Here is an 11,734-nt window from a genome sequence, read left to right on the forward strand (position 1 = left end):
GAGACAGGAAAGAGAACGGCAGAGTCTGGAGAGATGCCAGCCTGCTGCCCAAGGAGCAGCATGCCAACAGCCATATAGATTAATAGAAATGAGTTAATTTAAGATGATAGAGCTAGCTAGGAAGAAGCCTGGCCCACTGGCCAACAGTTTGTAATTAATATAAGCCTCGGAGTGATTATTTTATGAGTGGCGGCAGGACCACAGGGCTCGGTGGGACTGGAGAAATTTCCAGATACAGTCCCACGTAGGCTGATATGTTTGAGTAGTTGGTCCCCAGTTGGTGGAAATATTTAGGAAGAATTAGGTGTTGTCTTGTTTTGTTGGAGGACGTGTGCTCACTGGGGGTAGGCTTTGGGGTTTACAGAGTTCACACTGTTTCCAGTTAGTTTCTCTCTCTCTCCCTCTCTCCTCTCTCTCTCTCTCTCTCTCTCTCTCTCTCTCTCTCTCTCTCTCTCTCTCTCTCTCTCTGTGTGTGTGTGTGTGTGTGTAGGGAAGGCTGCTGTGTTAACGTGGTGAGAGTCTCGCCCCTGGGTCCCCTATGATCTGGACTCAGATCTCTTTGAGAGGGTGACTTAGTGAGCTTTAACTGTCAACCTGACATGGACTGGAGTCATGTGGCAGGAGAACCTCAAGGACTGAGGAACTGCCCAGTTTAGATTGGCCTGTGAGCATGTCTGTGGGGAATGGTCTTGACTGTTAATTCAGGCAGGAGCCAGCCGACTGTGGGTGGTACCAGCCCTAGGCGGGTGGGCCTGGGTTACATAAGAGAGCCAGCTGAGCAGGACCTGTGAGCGAAGTACAAGTGGCATTCCTCCAGGGTTTCTGTTTCAAGTTCTGACTTGAATTCCTGCCTTGATTTCCCCCAGCGAAAGGAGTAAGTATAAGCTGAAGTAGACCCTTCCCTCCCCTAAGTTGTTTTTGGCCATGGTATTTGTTACAGCCGTAGAAGAGAAACTTAGCAACAGAGAGACTATTCCTACAACGGAAAAGCGGCAAGTGGTACCCAGGATGCACTAACCGTGAGCAGCAGTTTTTGCACCCAGGGAAGGCTGGCAAAAACTCCTCCCACTTCCAGGCTACCCAAGCATCCTCTCAGCACGAGGGAGGGCTCAGGTCTAACTTAGGGTCCAGTAGTCCTTTCACCCTGGAAATGCTTATCTACACTGACACAGAGCCACCAGCTACAAGGCCCTTGCAATATGGGTAGTGTAGCCCAGAATTGTTTAAGTTTAGTTCAAATATACATGGCTACATGCTGCATGTTGAACGCCATTGACAAGGAAGCTAGAGGGAAGCCTTCTTGGACCATCTGGGAAGCATGCATGCCCACCCTGAGACTAACATGTTCTGGAAGAGAGGCCATGATTGACACTGTATAAATATACCTCAAGGGACAGTTTGTGTGTAGCTAGAGTTTTCCTGCCTGGCCCACAGTCAGGACAAATCTCTATCACCTGCCAGTCCCACAGATGCTCAGACCCGACCAAGTAAACACAGAGACTTATATTGGTTACAAACTGTATGGCTGTGGCAGGCTTCTTGCTAACTGTTCTTGCAGCTTAAATTAATCCATTTCCATTAATCTATACCTTGCCACATGGCTCGTGGCTTACCGGCATCTTTACATGCTGTTTGTCATGGTGGCGGCTGGCAGTGTCTCTCTCACTCAGCCTTTCATTTTCCAGCTTTATTCTCCTCCTTGTCCCGCCTACACTTCCTGCCTAGCCAATGGCCAATCAGTGTTTTATTTATTGACTAATCAGCAACACATTTGCCATACAGAACATCCCACAGCAGTTTGTGAGCTCTGTATAATTCTCCCTCCAGAAGTTTCTCCCATTAAGGCCAAAGTTGGAGGCTATGGATTTTCATTTTTATTAAAGGGGTAGTACATCTTGTTCCAAATATCTGCTCTGCTGTGTCCAAAGCATATCTGATAGGGAGATAGGTTGGTCGGTAGGTAGGTAGGAAGATAGCTAGATAGCTAGATGGGTGGATGGATGGATGGATAGATACACAGGCACAGACAGACAGATGAGTGTATAAGAGGGCTGAGATGGCTCAGTCAATAACCCACCTCCCAAAGCATGAGGACCAAGTTTAGTCTCAAAAATTCGTGTAAAAATGCTGGACCTGGGGGCCCACACTTGCAACCCCAGTGCTGGGGAGAGAAACAGAGACAGGAGGATTCCTCAGTCTCACTTGCCAGCCAGTAGAGCCTACTTGTTGAGCTCCAGGGCAGTGATTATAAAACAGGACTGGAGTGGAGAGGTGGCTCAGTGGCTAAGAGCACTTTCTGCTCTTTCAGAGGACCCTGATTCAGTTCCTAGCACCCATATCAGGTGGTTCATAGGCCCATGAAATCCAAGTTTTAGGAGATCTAACACCCTCTTCTGGCTTCCTCAGGCACCTGCATGCATGGGGTACACACACACACACACACTCAGACACACATGCATATAAAATGAAGAAATCTTTTTGTTTGTTTGTTTTTTGAGACAAGGTTTCTCTGTGTAGCCCTGGCTATCCTGGAACTCACTTTGTAGACCAGGCTGGCCTGGAACTCACAGAGATCCACCTGCCTCTGCCTCCTGAATGCTGGGATTAAAGGCATGCACCACCACTGCCACCCAGCAAAATAAATTTTAACAAAATGAAAACAAAACAAAACAAAAACAAGATGGCAGGCATTTGAGGAATGACACCCAAGGTTGCCCTCTGGTTTCTATATACTTGCACACACCTGTATCACACATGTATAGACATCACACAATCACACACACACACACACACACACACACACACACACACACACACACTCAGATTATTGATGATAAACACACTCATCCTTAATGTGTTGAAAGTTTGCTTCAAAAATCTGGTGATACTGTTGGGCAAGAGCCACTCTGTATCCATGACCTTCCCACAGTGCCTTGCAAAGTCATGTTGCTTGTAAAAAGACCCTTTCCTCAGTCTCCAGGTGACCAGCAGCTTTTTATCCTTGGTTCCAGTACTCTCCCACCAACATTTGCAGAGGGTTCAATCTCTGAGGCCAGCAGCTCAGTTTTGCGTAGCGCAGCTGTGAGACTGGACAGGGCCTCCAGGAGAAGGGGGAGTTCAGCATCATTTTGCAGATGAGATAACATGAGCCTAAGTAACTGAAGGTAATGGTGGAGTCGGGGTCCTGGATGCCTCTGTCAACTACGCTGCTCCAAGGGGCCCTAGGAACCCACCGTTCAGAGTTGGATGGCTGCTGATCAAAGCCACAGTCCCAGAGTTAGCATCAAAAGGTGTATGTGACAAGTCCTGGGGCTCTCTGTGGTCAGTACAGCAGTGCAGATAGACACATTTGGAGCCGAGCAAGTGACCGCATACACAGTCAGCATACGGCTTACACAAGAGCAGCCTTCAGGTCACCCTCTGCTGCAGCCTGAGACACCCAGATGTGAAGCCACAGTCACCCAGAAACCATAGCCGGAGCTCTCAACCATAATAAGGGCAGCGTGTGTCCTCATGAGAAAAAAGCCAGTTCTCAGAAGCAGGCATAGAACCAATGGTGTGATCTCAAAATACCGGATGGACTAAGAATAATGTGAGAAAAGAATCACGAAGATGGAAACCGTTCCAGCGGACTTGTGTAGAAGTGGGTGCAGGTGGATGTACACTTTCTCTTCCTGAGTTATTTTATACGTATTCATCTTTTGTGAGTGTGTCAGTCGGCTGAGAATAGACTGACATTCTCAAACACCTGAAAATTCCAAGACTGGCAGATTTTATGAATATAAACATCTGTGTACAGAAGGAAACTGGTTGCATGATCCCTCACTACTTCTCTCTGTCTCTACACACACACACACACACACACACACACACACACACACACACACACACACACATTTCTGGACCATCCAGTCTTCACAACTAACAACACACAACCCAGCACACTCACAAATCCCAATGCAGTTGAAACTCCTTAGCCCTCAAGAATGTGCTATTTATCCCGTAAACTGTTCTAAAACAGAGACCTCCTGTGGCTCCAGGTAGAATGGGGCAGGAGGCCACACCCCAAATCTCTCCACATCTCAAGATGGACCTGAGCACCAGGGGCCTAGACAACTTCCAGGTGGCAGTGCACAAATACCTTTGAAAACTGAGTCTGCATGACGTTGGGCAATTCTCAGTCTCTGGAAGCTTTAGTCCTTATCTGTGGACAGAATTTGCCCAACTATTATGACAAATGTCATGCTTCAAAATTAGTTTCCTTCCTGGTCCATTCACTACCCATCCTTCCAACAAAACCTTCCTTTGTTATAATTCCCCCAACTTGAAAAAGACACGTTTCTGGCCACGTACAACTCTAGACTTAGAGAGGTTGGCAGAGTGACAGTGGATGTTTCACCACGTCCTTCAGAAGAGTTCTGCTCGCTAAGCTTTACCCTTCTTATGTAAGCTTTACCCTTCTTATGTTTGCCGTAGTGGTTCAAAGATAATTTTCAAGAGATGATGTTCACAGCTCACTTTAGTCACCTTAGCGTGGTTATAAGAATTGAGGGCAAGGCCAGGTCTGGGCTTTCCAGAGAGAGCACCATTCCTCTCTCTCTCAAAGATAATAAAGCATCGGTGATGGGTGAATACACGATTTAGAATGTGGATGTCTGACTGCTGCTTTGGAGGTGAAAACGATCGCTCACATAGCATGATTCAAAATCCATTCAAATGGAAGAAACCATAGAAATTCTATTGAAAATAAGAAAATAAATAACCACAGAGATTAAAAAGCTTATGGGAAATGTGCCCAGCAATTATGACAACAGATTATGGTAATACCATGTATCTACTTACTGATGTGAATGGTTTTAAGATCTATACAAAGGCCTCCCAAACGCAGAACTGAGTGCAGTGGGTACCAAGAAATATAGTCAACAAACTCCTTAAGGGCCTTCTTCTTAACATATGTTCTGCCAGAGGGAAGAAGCTCTGTCAACCTGGAGCAAGACAGGAGGTAGTTCCAGGGGGTTAAAAAGAAGAAGAAGAAGAAAATGGAACTGAGAGATAATTTGGTGCATTTTTGACTATGTGGAAACTTGTGCAAAAGAGGTTTCAGTTTTATGTCATAAAGTTGAGAAAAAAATTCTATTAAGTGCCGTGCCAACTAAGAAAGTGTCAAAATCAAGTTCTGCCCTAGGAAGAGCAGAGGGAGTAAAGGAAGACCAAGACAGGGAATGGCAGGGCACTGCACAACGGACTCGCCTATCTTTTGGTGCTATAACAAAATACCTGAAGCTCAGCACTTGGTAGAAGTTTACTGAGCTCACAATTTTGGACTTCCAGGACAGGGTGATTCCATCTGTTTTGCTGCTGGTACAGCACTCTGAGCCACTGAGCCACACAGCAGAAGGAACCTTGGCAGGGGTCATGAGTGAGGAAGAGAGCAAATGTAGAGACAGGAGCCAAAGACAATCAGTAGCCAGGCTTGGGGTTCCTGAGGAAGTATGCAAATCTCCTCTGAGGACAATACCCCCATAGCCCCCCCCCCACCCTGGCTAGGACCCACTTTTTAAGGGTACAACTGCCTTTCAACGCCCACTCTGAGGACTTAACCCAAGCACACAGACCTTCAGGGGCCCTAGGCAAACTATTCAAATCATAGAATACCCAAGGGGTCCTAGTGCTTGTAGCTGGCGAGGCTGCCAACCCTGATGGCTACACAGGAGCACTAGGCAGGGAACATGGGGGGAGGGGAGGACAGCGGGGAGGACAGTGGACTCTGGCTGGGTCCTCAGAGTGGAGATGCCATGGCCAAGTGTGGACTCATGAATGGTAGTAGACAACATCAGTCAACAAATGCTGAAAACGGTCAAACCCAAATCACAGGACGATTATCATTGGAGTCTACCCACTCCTCATTCTCAGATACACTGTCTGAAACGGAATCATGCAACAAACTAGCCAGTGTGCCTTGCAAGAGGAAATGAGCAGTTTCCAGAATGAAAAGCTTGATTCCTGGAAGCAGGACTACGGGGCAGAAAGACAGGACGCTACGGCTGAAGGACGAAAATTTTCAGTTAAATTAAAATGAAGTAAAAAGACAGAATTAACCCGGGTCACATTAAGACATTTCCATGGCAACACCACAGGAACTGTCAAGTGAATGACATATGAGGTTGATCTAGCTAGAGCAAAGGTCCGTCAGTGCAGTTAAGCCTACAGACAAAGGCAGCCGTGAGTTCCGTGGTGGGTATTTCAATATCTTTATAGACGTGCTGAATCCACGTAAGCTCACCAGTACTGAAATTAAGGATTTCCCTAACTGTCCTGAGCCCTTCCCTCTCCACTCACAGCACCAGGTCTGCCACACGGGCGTCTGCTCTCCCTCTCCTAGCTGGCCTACTCCAGCAGGCTCAACGCCCCCCACACCTGTGTTGCCACCCAAGCCTGAAGGCTGTCCTAGGAGTGTGGGGCACACCACAGCTTCCAGAGTCAGGACTCCGTATGGGGAAGCAAGGGGTTCCTTTGTCTTCCCTCATGACAGCTGCTCTCTCCCCACCCCAACCAGCCACTACAATATTCCCAATGCCCGCACGTCTTCTTCCCACCCCAAGTTCCCACGAAATGAAAGACAAAGAGAGGGCCACTTTGGATCTACTAACCTGATCACAAATGCTTTAATGAAATATGCTTTCTCTGCATAGCTTTGGTTTTAACCATATTTGATTATATTTGATATTTAAATTCAATCGATGAGTTTTAAAAGATACAGACAAAAAGTTATATAGTTCTATTTTTACTTTTTATTTTTGAGACAGGGAGGCTCTCGTGTAGCCCAGGCTGGACTCAAACTGGGTAAATACCCGGGGATGTCCTTGGACTTTTGATCTCTACTTCCCAAGTGCTAGGATTATGAGTATGTGCTACCACATATGATTGATTTGGTGTTGGGGACTTCTTCATGCTAGGCAAGTATTGACTGAATTGCATCCCTAGCTACTTCCTGCTCCCCAGCACACCATTTTCTTTCTTTTCCTTTTCTTTTCTTTTTAAAGTGTCTCCTTTAGTTTAGGCTAGTGTGAGTCTTGCTATATAGCGAAGGATGACCTCGAACTCTTGATCCTCCTGCCTTTGACTTCCAAGTGTTATGATTACAGAAGTGTCCCCACACCTGCCTACATAATTGTTTCTTTTCTAAAGGTTTATTTCATTTTATGTGCAGGTATATGTGTGAGTGTACATTTGTGCATAATCATGCAGTGCCTGTGGAAGCCAGAAGAGGGAGTTGGAGCCTCCAGGTAATGGAGTTACACATGGTTGTGAGCCTCAGACTAGGTGCCTGGAAAAGAACCCCAGTCCTCTGCAAGAGTAGTCAAGTGTTCTTAGCTGATGAACCCCCTCTCTTTCTCCCATAATTGATTCTTAAAAGAGAAAAAAAAAACCCCAAAAAACTAAAACCAAAACAAAACAAAAAACCCTCAAAATGATCTAAGCCAATATTTTTGTCAAAGTTATAATCAAATGAAAAATAGCCCTGAAAATATATCAGAATTCATGAATCTTCGTAAAATCCAGTCAGCCTAGTTACTATTTTAGCCTTTATGCAGCATTCCCATAGGAAAACCTCTTTTGCTTAGGGTTCAAATGCAAGGTTGAAGACTATGTTGATACCAAGCCAACCAAGGTAAGCAATTAAACTACATCTCTGTCAAGACTTTGTCTTCTGACATAAAGGCACCACCCAGTTGTCACAACACCAATCCAGAAACAGAGAAAAGGGCTGAAAGCTGCAAACGAGGGTAGAAGAGGCCAGCTGGGGTAGTTGGAAACAGGTCCATACAGCGAAAGCTGAGAGGTTGCACATTGGCTTGGGCAAAGAGAACAGAAACAGTAACAAAGGCTCAACCGCCTTGGTGGGAACCGGAAGCGTGTCTTCCCAGGACTGCAGCTGTGAGGAATGACCACGCCCCTTCCTGGAGGGACTTTTGTTCTCTCCCGAAGTCACGGGAATGATGGGAATATGTCTCTTTGAAACTTTATTTCTAAAGGATGAAACCGCCTGCTGTTACTTGGATGTCATGGGATTAACTAAAATGCATGGACATTTGGTGGGCCCTTGGTATTTCCCGCGCCCCGACAATGGGGAACTGCCCACTAGCTACTGGAAAGGGTGAGCTGTGCCGCAGTAAATGCACTTGACTTTCAAAAGAACACAAGACCCAGTCCTTGAGCCCCGGCTGTGAAAAACAGGGTTTGTTTTTCTTTTCTCGCTCTAAGTTTTAAGGAACCTCTCTGAATGACACCACCTGGTCTAAACTGACACAAGCTATTTATAGTTGGTATCTATTCCCCTCGGAATACAGACACTACGGAGCGTGAAGAAATGGTGGTGCCTGGGATAGCAACACACTGCCCAACAGTGCCAGAGTGATCACAAGCAACAGTGTTCCTGTATACGAATACCCTTCTGAATTCTAAATGTAAACCTTAAATTTTGAAAACTCCTAAATCCCAAACACGCATTGAACCATGAGGGACAGTTTGCTGGGTAAGTCTACTAAGAGTTCTTTGCTTAAAAATCAAGATCAAACCAGAGAGATCGTACCTACATGTTGAATATTAAATATGGCCTTAAAAGGACCAAAGAACCATTTCATGCCAACCTAGCAATAAAATAATATTTTCTATCAATTTCATCTTTCAGGGATGAAATATATTCCCCAAATTATTTCACATTCTTTATCCTAAGTTAAAACATAAAAAAATTCGTTTTTAAAACTTTTTAAAATTATATCTGGCATATTTAAGCATTTCAAATACAAAATACAAATAAATTTTTGTTTTACTGCAAAATTTCCCTGAATCTATTAAAACAAAATTATTGATTTGGATAGAACAAAATGACTTGGTGAAATAGTTTCAAGTGACAAAATTTATCACTTAAAATACCTGATATCTTGTAAGTATTTAAATATTTTTTACTCAAATATAAATATATCCACACAGTATTTGAACTGCCATCGCAGAGAGAGAGAACACATTATTGTGTTTAATGACATTCGATTTAAACTCTCTGTGTAAAGACTGAGGGTTTGTCATGAATAAAGGAAAAGCCTGATCCCAGTATTCCAGGAATGCCCCACATCACTCGCATGGTATATTTTTAACGTTAAAATCAGAGGCGTCCACCCGTCCATCTCTTTTTATATCACCTGCTAAAATGGAGAGAGAGAGAGAGAGAGAGAGAGAGAGAGAGAGAGAGAGAGAGAGAGAGAGAGAGAGAGAGAGAGAGAAGACGCCAAGGGAAAAATAATACCCCCAATCGAGAATTTTGCTTAACTTTGAACACAATTTTGGTCAGCCAGGCAAAACCCAAAAAGTCGTTCCCAAGAAAACAGGAAGCTGATCGACCTTCCCAATCCTTTCTACTCCATGGACTTTCAGGGAAGTGAGTCTCTTTTCAATGACTTTTAGGTGAGGTTAAGTTTTGAGAGCCTTAGTGATATATAGTCAAATGTAACCTTAATGCCTAAACAAACTTCAAGGATTTGGAGAGGCGACTTCACAAAGGAAGTCCGCCAAGCAGAGCGAGCCTGCTGGTTTGGGCAGGGGTTCAGAGTTTGGTGAGACTGATCTTTCCCTCACCTACCGCATTTCAGAGGCTCTGGGACTCTGCATCGCTTCGGGGGCGCGCACAGTGGCAGTGCCGGGGTTCGCCGAACCGCCAGACGAGGTGCGCAGCCGAGGGGCGGAGCTCCCGGCTCGGCCCCGCTGCCGGCCGCGCTCCCTGCGCCCCGGGCGCGCGCTTGTGCTCGCCGGAGTCCGGTCCCGCGCGCGGGGGCCAGGCGGGTCCGCGCTCTGCAGCAGCCGCTGGTGCGAAGCCGCGGTCCAGCCTGGAGTAGCCAAGGTCTGTCGCCTAGGGGAGGCCGAGGCCCTGCGCTAAGGCGCGGCGGAGCGGAGTGGCGCCTACCTGGGCAGGTGGCCAAGTCCTCCAACCCCTTCTCCTCCTCCCCCCTCCTGTTTCTCCGCGGCCTTCTCCTCCTGTTTGGTTCTCACGGGTCCCCGGTTCTTCTCGCCGCCAGGCTCGCCGCTTCCTCCTCCGGGGAACTTCCTCATAGCGTCCGGGCAGCGCCCGCGCTTCTTCCGCGGCCCCGAACCTGAGCACCCGCCCAGAATCCAGCATAGTTGTGCAGCTCCCGGAACGGATTCCGGGCTAGGAAGTACCCCAAGATCCAGTGTAGTAACACCCCGAACCCGAGCTAGAACGGGACAGCACGTTGAACCGAGCCTGAGATAATTAAGACCCCAAATCTGGACGGGACAGAACCCTAAACCGAGCAGTACCTTGAACCTAGTCAAGTAGCACCGGTACCTGAACCTGAGTCCCAGATCCCCAAGCCAAGGCTCAACTGATTATCACCCTGAACCTGAGCTGAGCTGATGCTGAGCAGCATCACAAACGGAGTTGGTCAGCACCGCTGAACCTGGGTGGGGCAACATCACAAACTGGCTGGAGTCAGGCAGCACCTCTATATAACTGGCCCTTAGTCCGCTGGCCGGACATACCCATTCTCCAAATCTGGAAGTCCCAGGGACCAAGGCCCCAACCTCAAGTTCCCCCAGACCCCTTCTCCCTCCACCACAGCCCGACTTGTCAAGCCCAAGGCTGAGACTGCTTACTATGCGGTGTGTTTAAGGTCAATAGACCAAGATGCTCCTGCCACCACCATGGTCAGGGAACATGAGTGATCAGAAAGGTGACCCCAGAGGCTTTTGCCTGCAAAATAGCTGTTTCTGAGGGCGTTACCTGTTGCCCACAGTCTGTTTCTTGAATCTTGTCCTGCAGTTCTTGACCTGTTTTTGGATTTGTTTTCTGTTAGTCTGTTACCATTGTCAGAATCGAAACGGTCACTGTCAAACTCTAACCAATAATAAATAAATACTATGAGTATTTAGATATAGTCAATAGATAAATAAACACAATGAGATTCTAGATGCTGTTTGTGGTGAATTTTAAAGATCAGTGTCCTGTCAAAACACGGAAACAGGGACGGAGAGGTGGCTAAGAGATAATGTACTTGCCATGAAATCAGAATGACCTGAGTTTGATTCCCAGTACCCATGTGAAAACTGGAGTAGAGAGGCAGGTAAACAGTAAACACAATGGGAAGACAGTGAAAGACAGTACCTAAGACACATGGGAATAATTCCAAGGATTATCACAAAGCAGTGTCAAAAGCAACCTTATACAAAGGCCACCACAACCTTACACAGAAAACCTTTCTGCAAGAACATGGATCCAGCTAGTTCCCATGTTACTTTGAACAGACGCTGCCCTTATTAGTGCTCTTTGCAAACAAGGGAGGATTGTTTGTACATAGCACTGGGGCCTGACACACTCATTGTGCCATTAAAAGCTCCCCCCCCATGACTATACTCCTAGTGTTCTGGTGTGCATATTCCCAGTTCAGCACTCTGAGACTACCAAACAAGTTCTTTGTTTCTGTAAAATCTGTGTGAGCTTTGTTTTGTTTTTTAGTTTAATTTTTAACTTGTTTTTAACTGATTAGTGTCCATGTATGTGCATGTGTTCTTATGTGCAAGTGTGTGTGTGTGTGTATGTGTGTGTGTGTGTGTGTAGATGTGTACATGTATGCACACAAAAACATGTTGAGACCAGAGGTTGACACCAGATTAATTCCTCAATCCCTCTCCACCTGACTTCTTGAGACAGGGTTTTTCACTA

General features: G+C 46.3%; 1 protein-coding gene across 2 annotated transcripts in view; it reads right to left on the reverse strand.

Annotated features, from left to right (window-relative positions):
• Syk (spleen associated tyrosine kinase) overlaps positions 1-10,094 on the reverse strand; it is a 76,553-nt gene extending 66,459 nt beyond the window's left edge. For both annotated transcript variants that reach the window (XM_052728639.1, XM_052728642.1), the window contains exon 1: positions 9,638-10,094. The gene's annotated coding sequence lies outside the window, so the exon portion shown is untranslated. The remainder of the gene's footprint in view (positions 1-9,637) is intronic.
• Between the last annotated feature and the right edge of the window lie 1,640 nt (positions 10,095-11,734).

Source organism: Peromyscus californicus, unplaced genomic scaffold (assembly GCF_007827085.1).
Source record: "Peromyscus californicus insignis strain IS unplaced genomic scaffold, ASM782708v3 Scaffold_8__1_contigs__length_139910024, whole genome shotgun sequence".
NCBI lineage: Eukaryota > Metazoa > Chordata > Mammalia > Rodentia > Cricetidae > Peromyscus > Peromyscus californicus.